Genomic DNA, 14169 nt, shown 5'->3' with positions numbered 1-14169 from the left:
CAGTTATAATTAGGGGTGTGGGAGCCAGCAAGGGTGAAATCAAATCCTTGCCCCAACTATATCCTCTATGCTGGTGCCCAAAAAAGTCTTTTAACAGATGCACAAATGCTCTGTTGCATTATGTTTGCATGTTTTTCTGCTCCTCTAAACTTCCTCCGTTTGCCTGGGAACTGGAAATAGAAGTGAATGAAAGATCATTATGATATTTGGCTCTGTGGTATTTGCAGAAACCTCATGCACGCACACACACATATAAAAAAAAATTAAAAATTGCCTGATCTCACAAGATGCTCTAGAGCACTGAGAGCTAAACATACTTTGATTCCTTGGTCTAGGCTGGAGGTAGTAGAAGCTAAAACCTCCTTTGTTTTGCACAATATATTTGCAGTGTATTTATGGCACTTACAAGAACCCTCAATCTCACCATTACAATGTTTTTCATAAATATTTATTTCCCAGCATCCCAGTAATTGAGAGGTACGTTATTATCCCCTATCAGAAACAGGGAACAGAGACTCATCAAAATGTTAAAATACTTATAAGATGCAGAGAACCTTAAAGGCCCCCTGATGCTCTTGAAAATTAGGTTTAGATGGCTAAAGGCTTTGACTCACAAGAACAGCATATTTAAATGGGGACAAGTAAAGAATTATGGTATGACTACCCCCATTGTTCCTCTCCTGGACATGCACACTCCCACCACTGAAATGGACAACTCTGAGACACACATTCAAGCTCATGTTCATATCCTTATGCTCGAGAGACAGTCACCCTTTGAGGAAGTATCTGGGCATAGTAAATGTCTCAGGATATACTGGAAGAGAGGGAGAGTTGGAGAACTCTTAGAGGGTACCAGGGCAGAAAGGAAACAAATGGTAAAAGTACCTTCACGCCACTCCTGGCCTCAGTCAGTTTTGTATTACTGCCTGCCTGTAGCATGTTTCTGGTTGCATTGAGCCCTCTATTTATAAGACAGACCTTCAAGGTCTAAGCATGTGATTTCTCTCGTGAACGAGCTAATCGAAATGGATCCCACCTGCTACTGCAGGATTTATCCTGTGGAGGTGAATCCTGAGAGTAGGGCAGGGTGATGAGAGTCATCTGCCAGCTGCTTGTAATCCCCAGGGTGAGAATCCTTGGGCCAGACAAAAGCAGAGGGCTCTTCCAAGCTGTCAGGAAATTTGGCAAGATGATGACAGGAATAATGAAAAAACGTACCAATTTGTGCTTGCACTTCAGACTTATACCTCTGAGCATGTTTGTCAAAAGGTTCATGAACTATGGTTGGAAGAACACTTTTCTGTCCTGTAATCTGATAATTTCCCTTTTATAAGCTTTTTCATCGTGTTTCTTTTTTGTGCTAGAGACAGGGAAGTGTGAAACCTGTCAGTTCTCCTTCCCAGGATGCTGCATGAACTTTCTCTTCAGTTAGTTATGAACAGGGCTGGTTCACCCTCAGGTTTCACTTTGAGTCTGAAGTTTGAACAATCCCAGAATCTCAGCACAAATCTCAGTTACGTGAAAATGAAACTGTAAACTGGTGTGAGTTAATCAGTATTTTGCTATTGCAGTGACATTCATGAGTATCTGGGAGTCTGCACATGCATTCGCCTTGCCTGTCCCAAACACTCTTTATGCACTGAGGAGCGTGATATCTTCTAACTTCCCCAGATCCCTAATGATAAGTCAGTTACTTTAAACCCAGCCCAAACTGACTACATGAAACCCATCGAGTTGCAAGCTTCAATGGGACTGCCTAACCTCATAGGGATCTGCCAGTTTAACCTGAGAATTCCCAAACTCCCAACTGGAACTCCTACATGTGCTCAGGAGGGTCTTTTCTGAGGGAGATGAATGATAAGCCCCTATTCAGACTCCTGCGGTGATACAGAATTAGGTGTTGGCCACATAAATTCCTCCTACGTTCTTAAAAATGCTGTCAAGGGAGATGAGTTGTTAGTTTGAGACTTAGAGTAGCCTCTGTAATCTCATAAATAAGTAGGGAGAGATGAGCTGTGGCCTGGTCTCCACCTTACTCTGTCTCTTTTGCAGAGGCAGAGCAGCCCAACCTCAAGGAACTCGGGAAAGATAATATTACACACACACAAAAGCACATCAAAACCAGTCAATGTCCATTTTCAGTCTTCCTTCTTCGTCAGTCTAAGCATTTCAGATCTTTCTCAGTTTTCTTAAGTAGCAACTTGGCATACATTCTTTTATCCTTGCCTCCAAAAAAGCCATCCCTGGAGCAGAGTCCCAGACCATGAGGAATTGCATCCATCTTCCCATACTTGATAGTTCGCAGCAAAGGTTTTCTTTGGTTACAGCAATGAAACTTGAATGCAGCACCTTCAGCTGCAAATGCTCTGACCAGGAAGGGCATAGGCAGCCTGAGGATGAGCATCTGGCAGACCCACACTGCATTTCTGGCACCACCACCACGCAAATCTACCTGTCACATAACGAGGTGAGGAGCCCCAAGACCATTTACAACATTGTCTCCTCCTGACTTACACTAACACTACATGAAACCTGTATGGCACTTATCCTGCAAGAAATAAATAAATGGCACTCAAAATTTCTGGATTTGCTCATTTAAATAAAATTAAACATGGGAACTTTCTTTTTTTTTTTTTTTTGTATTCTGAAATAGTTTGTATCTGATTGCCAACTATTTTGTTGGGTTTTGTTTTTTATTATTTTTTTTGAAGATCCCATTTACTCTTAAAGTGTAGGTGGACAAGTGAAAATCTCTCAGCAATGTATGATGAAGAAGGACTTCAAGAACTTGCAAATTGTAAGCCATAGAGACAGAGAGGTCTGAGTCACACATGGAAAATCTCTGCCAAATTTCTCTCATCTGAAAAACACGTATTTACCCAGGATAAGAGAAGTGTGTAGTTAGTCTAATGAAGCCATGGATGTCTCTCTGTGGATTCCAGTGGGCTTTTGAATGTATATCTCCAGATCCTTATGATCCTGAACTTCTAAATTTATTTTAATTAAACTATAAAATTATAGACGTTTAAAAGTTGTCACTTCTAAGTGAGCACATCATCACTTCTACCACAGATTTTATGGTACTTAGAGTGTTGTCAAATGTTGTAGCAATATTGACATTTTTCCTATTTGTAACTCTCAGGCATTTGTGCTCCCATGGCTAGAACTGCTAAGCTCATCTGCTCATTTGTTTTTTCCTCTGAAAAACAGTTACTCCAACGGCTTTGTTTCCCTCCATACCCTGCCATCAATAAGAAAAAGAAAAAAATGAACATGATAAAAAATTTCTCTTTTGATTTTCTTCTGAGTTAAAACTTTATTTCCTCTCCCTGTTTGCTCCCCTCTAGCTTTCAGGTGTGTATCACCACAGAGTCATTGTGACAGGCACACCTTTTGTCCTGATGCAAGAGCCATAGAGCCAGCCAAAATGACATTCTTTAAAGCCAAATGGAAAAAAAAAACTTTGAAACACAGGAAGACACAGACATTCAGTGTTTCCTTCCACCCCTGTGGCTTTCAGTGAGCCACTCCCAGTGATTTCTAAGGAATTATCTTTTGCTTTTTCAGCTTCTTCATTGATTTTTTTCCCCATCGCATTTGTAATGTGAAAACTAAGTCCTGTTGTGGACTTTCTATAAAACATATAGGAGAAGAGTGGATTATGACAAAGCCTTTTACTGTCTTAGTCCTGAGAACTTCTGCTTCTCCAAACAAGGTGGAGATGATTCAGCCACCAGTGAGCAGCAAGTTGTTCAGGGACAGAGTTTCTTTGGCCCTTAGTAAACAGATTCCTTCTATCCAGTCCTTCTTCTGCACATGCTCTTTGTTCTCCTGGTAGAGGTGCTGTGTCTGAGAAGTATGAAACTGAGTGCTCTGTGACAAGTTTGCAGGGCCTTCAGGTTGGTATTTCTGTTACAAGTTCCCACAGGCGTTACACACAACCTTTTTGAACACTAAACTCCATAAACACGATTCTGAAAAAAGCTGTAATCTTATAGTTTTAGATCCTGGAGCTGAGGATGTCCTACAGATCTTGTTGCCCAGCTAGTCAAGAGAAAGGGTGAAAGAGCAGAAGAAAGGAAAATACATTTTATAGATGCATTGCTCATATGTGAGACATGCCCAAGGAACAAGTGGCAGAGCCAAGGTCTGAATCATGCCTTTGGAGGACCAGTCCAGCACTTCGAATAAAAAGGTCCAGTTTTCATTTTTCCTTTTAGCTGGAATACATCAAAGCAGCAAAGGTAAGTACAAGTGCAAACTCTAAACCCTGTGCTGGCTGTTACAAGAAGTGGGTGTAGAAGTACTTGATTTTTCAAATGCAAATTTTATTCTGTGGCTCAACTCAGAGGAGATAAACGTCACTGTTCTCTGGAATTAAATTTTGATAGTCCAAGAAAAGAAAACAAAAACAAGTGAAAGCGTTGCACCAAGATAAAGCGAATTGAAGATGTCATGGGGCAGGATGATCCAGGGGCGCATCATATGCAGCATCAGCTTAAATCAGCATGTGCTGTGGGTGCTCAGCATCTTCGAAATCTGACGCCTCAGCATCTTTTCCCTTAATCGGAAGCCCTGGAACGTTGCCAAACACTAAAATGTTGGGTTAGGCAAAAGAAAGATGGTTAACTTGTTGAGTCAAGTGATTTCATGTAGCTTGCTCTAGAGGAAAGCTTTTTTGTTCAGAAGGGAAGCAATTGCCGGTGGTTAAAATGTACTTTTAGAGTTTATATATTTAATTAGGAATTGGAAACTTGATAAGGCAGAAGGGACAGGGGGGAAAATTGCTGCTTCCAGCATGTGAGGAAAGATGTGAGTTTGTTCAGAAAGGAGGGATATAGTCTGGAAAAAAAATATATTTTCAAGACAAGAGAAAAAAGCATTCTATCTCACTGATGAGGACGTGTTGGTCTGTGCAACTGAAATTTCTCAGCTGCCTATCTTCCACATCTATAAAACTTATTTGCTAAGCTAGGCAAGTGTAAATTGTATGTACAATTAAGCACAAGTTTATTTCTTTGGGCAGAAAGTCTCCCTCTCCTAGAAAGTTTCCTCAAGATGGGATGGAGCTATTCCCTGTTCATCTTGAGGTATCTCTCAACTCCAGAGTTCAAATGTTTGATCTGCCAGTTTTCTGCTTCAGTGGCAGTCTGGACTGCGTGGGAATCCCTTGTGCATGTTGGATTGCTGGGACAGAAGATATAGAGAAAGTGAAAATTTACTCCTCATGGGTTTTCTTGGCTTAGTCCTTTCCCAAGAAATTTCACACCAAGAACATGCCAAAATTCTAGGTCTCCCTAAAACTGTTTTCTTTTTTTTTTTTTTTAATGGTTGATAAAACAACCAAAGACTGAAAAAGTATTTTGCATTTTCTGGAACAATTATTCTGGGAGGAAGCTAATAAAAGACTCAAGCAAAATATCACTATTTTTTATCTTTAAAGCCCTCACTTAGGATATTTTGAAGAGGTTTAAATATTTTAACCTCAAATAAGGCAGGTATTTAAAATCTGATATCTTATTTTGTGAGTGAACACTGGTGGTTAATAGATAATCTGGGCTAATGCTTTATCATCCACTCCTATTTTTCAATTTTATTTCAATCTTTAAGTATTCATTTACAGTCATATACATTTACACTTACATTCAAGACAGAATCACAACCTTCCATAAGGGCTCTCACCTGAATAGAGCACTGGTGGGTTCCCGTAGCACTTCCAGTGACTTTTTAAACATAAAAGAGTACCACTTCAGAAAGAGTGGTAAACTTCTCAATCAGCACCTCTTCTTGGAAAAGAAGAAGCCTTTGATTCAGGTAAACTCTGAGCAGAGTGAACATGTGCCTTTTGAACTGCACTGGGCTACTTTACCATGGAGAAGCCAAAAGAGGATCCCTGTTTCATGAACAGCGCCCATGTCTCCTTATTTCTCCATCCCACTCTGAACCAAATCAGTCTGATTTAGCAATGTCAAGACAAACCCTTTTGACATTTAACGAAATTGTTCCTTGACTTTTGTATTTATCAGACCTGTGCATTTTATGAAGCAATCACTTAAAATATGTGTTGGGACTAATAAACAATTGCCTGAAAAAAACCTTGTAAGTTAGAATAAACTTTGCCCATACCTATGGAAACAGTCAGTTCCAGGAGGGTGTTTTCTTTAAACCTTCATGGCACAGCACTTTTTGTTTCATACAATAAGCCAGGGACAAAAAGGTGGTGGGTGAAGGACTATCTTCAACCACAAAGCCCAGGGTAACTCTCCATAGTGAATTTTCTTTCCTTTCTCTATCTTGGTTTCGGCAATAATTTAGGATAACTAAAAAACAGAAGGTGAGAAAACCTACACAAACTGATTTTCATATTACTCCTCAGACTCTTGACTGAGCTCATCTTTCCATTTAATACTGCAGGATGTATTCCTGAAATAAAGAACACATATCGAAAGAAAACATGATGGAGGCAGTTAATAATTAAGCAACGGCAGTTTGAAATACACCCATAGAGGGACCTACCTGATATCACAAGTCTTACATATTTGATAATTGCACAGGCAAGCTTTGTTAATGAATGGTGATACTTGGGGGAAAAAAATCATGTTAGGAATTGTTGTGAAAGGTTTTATTTTAATAAAAGAATGTATGATCACACAAGCTCTTATATCATATCCTTTCCCACACAGGCTCTTGCATAGTTCTGGCAAAAGCTTTTGCTGTTTACATTTGCTTTGTTTTCACTCCAGCAGCGTGTGACTAATCCTTGAATGCAAGCGTTGACTCTGTCAAAAATGACTTTGGAGGGGTTTGCTATTTGTTGGCAATGATTGGGAATAAGAGAAAATCACTTCCTCTGAAACGTAGCATAAATAGAAGAGCATCAGAGCAACTGCACAGGGTCAGCCCAAAGGCCCTTCAGCCCAGCATCCTGTCTGTGAGGTTGGATTAGAGCAAAAAGGAAGTGTATAGGATAAAAAGAGAGTATAAACAGGGTACATATCCAGACATTCCTCCATCCTATCTGCTTTCAGGGATTCCTCCATCCTATCTGCTTTCAGGGATTTTTGGCTCAGGCATTCTTTGAGTTAGAAACCGTGTCAGTGTTTAGATCTTGGTAATCAGTACTATTCAAAGATGAAAGCTGGCACTAGCACTAAAGCCGACTCTCTTGGCCTCATTTTCTAAAAGTTTCTCAGTACTCCAGCCACTCTGCCACTCCACTGTCATGCTGCAGTTTGCAAGTCCTTGTGGTGAACTCACGTTTGCTTAATTTATTAGAGGAAAAAAAAAAAGTGTCAGAGTCCATCCACTAAAATTAACAACTTCTTAGCATAACATACCTGGACTTGTGCAAAGCATTTGACACTGTCTCACACAACATCCTTGTCTCTAAATTGGAAAGACATAGATTTGACGGATGGATCACTCGGTGCATAAGGAATCGCCTGAATGGTCACATTCGAAGTGTTGTGGTCAATGGCTCAATGTCCAAGTGGAGACAGGAAATGAGTGACATTCCTCAGGGGTCAGTATTGAGACCAGCACTGTTTGACGTCTTTGTCAGTAAGATAGACAGTGGGATCCAGGGCACCCTCAGCAAGTTTGTTGATGACACCCAACTGTGTGGTGTAGTCAACACATTGGAGGGAGGGGACACCATCCAGAGGGACCTGGACAGGCGTGAGTGGTGGATCAGTGAGAACCTCATGAAGTTCAGCAAGGCCAAGTGTAAGGTCCTGCTCCTAGGCTGGGGAAATCCCAAGAACAAATACAGGCTGGGTGGAGAATGGATTGAGATTAGCCCTGTGGAGAAGGGCTTGGGGGTGTAGGTTGATGAAAACTTGACATGACCCAGAAATGTGCACTTGCAGCCCAAAAAGTCAACCATGTCCTGGGCTACATCAAAACCAGCATGGCCAGCAGGTCAAGGGTGGTGACTTTGCCCCTCTACTCTGCTGGAGACCCCACCTGGAGTACTGGGCCAGCTCTGGGATCCCCAGCATAAGAAGAACATTGGATCTGTTGAACCTCTTGAAGCAAGTCCAGAGGAGGGTCATGAAGATGATCAAAGGGCTGGAGCACCTCTCCTGTGAAGACAGGATGAAAGAGCTGGGGCTTCTCAGCCTGGAAAAGAGGAGGCTCTGGGGCTCTGGAGAGACCTTCGATACCTGAAGGGGACCTACAAGAAAGCTTGGAGAGGAAATTGTTTTACAAGGGCAGGTAGTGATAGAACAAGAGGGAATGGCTTTAACCTGAAATAGGGTAGATTTAGATTAGATATAAGAAAGAAATTCTTCACTATGTGGATGGTGAGACACTGGAACAGGTTGCCCAGACCACTTGTGGATGCCCCATTCCTGGAAATGTCAAGGCCAGGCTGGATAGGGTTTTGAGCAACTTGGTCTAGTTGGTCCCTCATCCTAGTTGGACATCTTGGTCTAGAAGGTGTCTCTAGCATGGTAGGGGGGTTGGAACTACATGACCTTTAAAGTCCCTTTCAACCCAAGCTATTCTGATTCCCTGATTCCGTGATTAACCTAGCCCTGGGTACAAATTAGAGTTGAGGAGGAGGAAAACCCTTGCTACTTCCAAACAAAAATATAACTTGTATATTTCTCAAGGGATAAGAAGCTAAAAAAACAAAAGAATATTTCTCATGTTTTAAAGAATTGAAATATTTTGGTAGAAAAAGAAAAGCATATACAAGCTGAACTTCCTATTCGATCATGCCTTTCAGGGTTTCTATACTTCTAGCTTCCTATTAGCCCTGGAGAGTGGAATTCTCTATCAGGATACTCTCAAGATCTCTGAACAAAGTTCATCTTCTCAGGACTTTTGCTTTGCTTTAGTAGTGCTGAGACCCAAGCTCTCAGGTGTCCCAAAAGAGTATGGTCTCCCAAAGCTACCGGGCTGGTGGCAGTCTGAGAGCTCAAAGATCCCAAAGCTGGGGAGACCATCCACCATAGCTGTCTCCCCACATATGAACTTTGAAAATCCATCTCTGTAACACAGAAGAGTCCTCACTTTCAGATCTGTTTAAACCAGCAGGGCCTTGACTAACATTTGGGTTCTGATATCTTTATACCAACAAGGCTTTTCCTTGACCAAATCTCAACCATCTCCCTTGAAGGGACTCAATTTTCTAAAAAGGACTCTGAATTCGAACCTCTGGTTCTGTGGATCACTTGCACACCCATACATACGCCTGGTCTCCTACATGCTCTTAGCAGAAGGGTATGTGAAGACAGGTTTTGTCTTGCAATCATGCATTGAGGACCCAGTTTATGCTTCAGAATATGAAACCAGAAGACCAGGAGGCCATTCAGGTTTGAGGAATGTACATGCTGTTAAAGAACAATCTGAACAGAAATGCAAAATACTTGCTCCTACTGAACAGCAATTTGCTATCAGGCAGATCTCTCATTTCAAGCATTAAGGTAATGGCAAGCTGTAGTCTCAGAAGCAAAAACAGGATTTGGGTTATTTACTAATTAGCATGTTTTGGTTTTTTCTTCATTTTATGATCTTAGAACATATCTTTTTTTGCTATTATGAAACAACACAGTCAGAAGTAGTTAAGTGCATGCTCATTCAGGACTATATTTTACTCTGACACTGATCTTTGACACAACTTAGTTACTTTCTTCTCTTATAAAAGTGTTCCATGGTTTTTGTTGAAATGGTGTTTTGTGAACTAGGGTGTGGAAAAGTGTTATGAAGAACTGAGAGTCTGACTAATCACTCTCAAATAGAGCAGACAGGATTCCTGGTTTCTGCTTTTGCCCTGCCTTGTTGCCATACGTGGACTTGGCTGGATCCAGCTGATCTTTAACTTGGTTAGGTACTAAAATTCTAATTTAATGACAAGACCCCAAATTAGACAGAAAATATGTTGCTTATAAAAGCATCTACCTTATTCTCTCTTTTAGCTCTTCCATTAGCCTGCTTTACTTTCCATTGTTGGCCCAGGAATATCTACATGTAAACATTTTAGCTATATGCACTTCTCAAGTGGTGACAATGCTTTCTGTGTCTATTGTGTGTAAAGATAATTACTTGCAGAGACATTGGATTTCCTGGCCCGGAAGGTGTTTGTGGTTTTAGTAACGAGAGAATTAAAGCACAGAAGGAACAAGAGGGCTTAGAAAGCATCCCAGTAACAGCAAAAACACTCTGTACTTTGGAAAACCTGCTTTCCCCTTTTCATCAAAATGTAATTTTAACTACATCCTTTCCTTGACAGTTCTCCCTGCCCAGAATCTCTTAACCATATAGTATGGGGGTCTGATACGAAAGTCATTTAAATCAACCAAGATGCCCACAGAGCCCACTGATTTTGGCTTTAGAGGAAAAGTGAGCTAAAGAGTATGTGGCTCTTTCTCTAACATCTTAGCCCACATTGCTTTGCTGTAGATGCTTTTTAAGTCAATCCTAATAATGTCCTTTGTAGCTTCTGTCTCTCTGATGCATTAGTGAGCAAAGCAAAAATGTACTGGATGCAGCTTCTTGATTGGTATTATCACAGTGATCTACACCATTGTCGATCCTAGCTCAGCAGAGTCCAGCTAGGGAGATTAGGTTAGCTATAAATTAAGGAAGGATGGGTTAGTGGCAGGGGCTTTGACTGTGATTTGAGAGGCTTAGAGTTCATTTTGGCAGCTCGCCTGTGCAATCTCAGGCAAATCATTTTGGATGGGATCTGAAGAGTTACTTACTTGCTTAAGTTCCAGTTGAGGCATATTTTAGGTGCCCAAATCCTCCAGAGTGATGGTACTTTCATAGTATAGAGATGCCTACTTTTTTCCATATAGGTTTGCCAAAACGCCTCAGGTCCCATGTGCTCACGCTGTAGATGTCCACAGGTGCCTTGCAATGAAAAGAGAGCTGAGTTTATTCCAAGCCTCTGGAGATGCTGATAATGCTTAACATCAGCTAACAAAAGGAACCTGCCTCTCCCTGAGAGTAAGTCAACTCATCTGTACTTGTAGACACTACAGAACAGCAGGACAGTAGCTGAAACATGAAAACCTTTTAATTTGCTGTCATTTCATTAATCCCTTAGAAAAAAAAAGAACAAGAAAACAAACGAACAGACAGAAAAACCCAAACAAGGCAAACCTTACAGGACTGAGTCAACCTCATCTGTCTGCCTCAATGACTATCCTAGTTTTCAGAGGTGCTGGGCACTTGCCACTTGAGTGGTACCTACAACCAACACCAGGAGGATGCATGTCCTGCCCAGCTGATGTAGTTACAGGTGGTATTTTTACTCCTTGAAATATTTGACATGATTTGACAGTTTAACCTGTCTAACTTTGTAAGAAGCTTTTTTATTTAATCTTGTTACATTTTAGGCATTTTTCTCTCACTTGGATGTGGTTTTCTTCACTGTGTAACTTTCTTAGAAGTTGGGGTTTTTTTATCATCACAGCTTGCTATTTCATCTCCTCAGAAAACTCAGCTTTGAAAGGAATGGGTACTGCAGTTCATCTTAAGTTGTGCCTCTTCCCGGGTAGTGTTTCAACAAGCAGGGAGGTTGCTCTAAGAGCAGAGCACTGCCCTTTGGGCATAGGTACAAAGCCATCATCAAGAGCAATGGTTTCAGTCTACAGTTGTGGCAGGGCCATGATCCCAAAGACAATTCAAACGTAGGAGAAGGACTTCACACGTGGGGTGGGGACATAAGTAAAAGAATTATTGGCCAAAAGAGCTCCAACATAGGTGAGGAAAGATAAATTAGTGATGTTCAAGTGCTGTCTCAGATGTTCTCTGAAGAAGTTCTGGGAATAATTTCTCTGAAAGACATTCACCCACGGGGCACAGCAAAATTGCTGATTTGGGAAATAGGGATGATTCACTTATGTAAGAGACGCCCATACTATTAGCATATAAGATGCACTGCTTATCATAGCTTTTTTAGTGGCATTGTGCCTAATTAATTCATGACACCTTAATTAATAGGTATACAAAGAAATATCCCCACATGACCTAAGCATTATGAAGGAGGTTGTGCCCTACAGACTCTGTCTAATGTTGGTGTAAAGGAAAACTTCCCAGTTTCTATACAAGTTCAAAGTGTGTACAAAGTTTAATTCTAACTGTGGTTATTTTTTCCTAAGGGTGATTTAGAACAACTGGAAGGAGAACCTGAAGCCAAATAGTGTTCAAGGACAAAAGTGTCTTTAAATACTGAAGATTACTCATTCTACACCCTAGCTTAACAGATGGTTTCCATCTCTGGGCCACACTGAAACCCAGAACAGAAAATTTTCTCTGAACATCAGCCAAGTGGTATCAAGATATTTGTATCTGGATACCTGGATGTACTGGTGGAAAAAGCCACAAAATACTGAAGAATTTCTTACCTCTTAACAGCTTCACAGTTATGAAAAAAAAAAAGTTCTATTTCATCAGGCTAGTAGTTCTTAGTAAAGTCAGTTTAGGAAATACTTTAAGTGCAGATGAGACAGGAGAAGTCATGGAGCTGGAAGTTACGAGATCATGCATGTGTTTTTAAAATGTCCGGTGATGAGGACAGTGGGGATAAGTATCTTCAAAATGAAGGTTAGACCTCACTGAAAATATTTCCAGGCCGGTTTTGCTCTCAAAAGCATCTGATTTGCATCATGACACACCCCTCCCCCCCACTCCCCAAAGTGAGAACTATGGAATCTTGTTTTTAAATCTCACTATCAAGTCACTACAATATTTGCTAAACCACCAGTTTACGATTAAGATGTGCATATTCAGTTTAAGGGGGCTTAAATACATAATTTATCATTGTGCTTTAAAATATTGACATAAATATTTTACTATTTTGTGCATCAGATGCTTAACAGCCCCTCAGCAGTGTGAGGACTGAGATGTCACCTTGGAGATTTGTAGGTTCTTCTAGCTCATGTTTCTGATTGTGCCTAGAATGACAAATCTCAATCTCATTCTGGGTAAATTAAAACTGTTGTCTGAATTCTGGAACAAGTATTCAGCAAATCTAACCATAGTTATGGTATAATAGGAAAATCAGACTATTTGGTTTTGAAGTAAATAAAGTACAACAGTTCTGGGTAGGATTTGATGTGCAATTTTTCTGAGTGTAATGAATTCAGAGAAAAACTTGGGAGATGTGAACCCAAACAAACTGAAAGCATCAGGTATGCAAGGCTCTTTGGGTGAGATTTGCTTATTTTTCGTGTTTACAGGGCATTTGGTATGTTTTTGCATATTTGGTCAGTGTGCTCACAGTAAGGCCAAACAAATTATTTTGTTCTCCAGGGATACACTTCATGTCTCTTAAATTCTCCATCTAGGCCCAGGATTTTAGTTTCTATCCCTCAGGCTAAGGAAGATTGGATAGTTCATCCATGGAATGTATTAATACCACCTCTTAATCATCCAGAGCAATCACTGCAGGTTGTGCAACACAGAGCACTCCTTTTTTCTTCAGGGTCTGTGCTTACTGACAGCCAAGGAGAAAGCAAGACTGCAAATTAAATTCTGGTCCCGTCTAATGGAGGCACTGTCTCTTATCCCAAAATAAGAGCTCACTTTGACATGCTTTATGATCACCTGTAGGAGACAATAGCTTAGACCCAAGTCAACAGAAAATATTGACGTGCAAAAATTACTTTTGTGTCTATCAGAAGAGGGTAGAAAAAGACACTTCTGATGAGGACTCCAGAAATGTGGGCTCTATCCTGGAACCAGTACAAAATTCCTGCCTTGCCTTAGGTAAGTGACTTTGAAATTCAATTCTCTTTTTCAAAATGGAGGTAATAAAGCCTCATAGCAAAGTTGGAAGGATAACTCCATTAATATTTATGATGTGCTTGGGTACTCCAGTGCCAGAAACATTTAGAGCTACCTACCCTGCTAGAGGACACTCAGGTTCATGGTTTATTTTGGTGAGGACACACACCAGAATGCCATCAGGAATCTGGCACCGTCTTCTTTGAAATTAGTTGAAAAAATGGAATAACTGTCTTTTGAAAAATGCAGGTATATCAGCACTTGTCTTTAGACCTACCAAAGGTAAAAGTTGAATTAGCTGCAGATTATATAACTGGCTGTTAAATGATGTACCACACTCTTCCAAAGGAAGGAACTGGTGCCTCCTGGGAGGTGTGGTTCCATGCCAAACAAGTTTATGTGGAATGACATGATTATAAAAGCCCA

Source organism: Neopelma chrysocephalum, unplaced genomic scaffold, assembly GCF_003984885.1.
Source record: "Neopelma chrysocephalum unplaced genomic scaffold, ASM398488v2 Primary Assembly neopelma1_66, whole genome shotgun sequence".
Lineage (NCBI taxonomy): Eukaryota > Metazoa > Chordata > Aves > Passeriformes > Pipridae > Neopelma > Neopelma chrysocephalum.
This window is presented reverse-complemented; position numbering follows the sequence as displayed.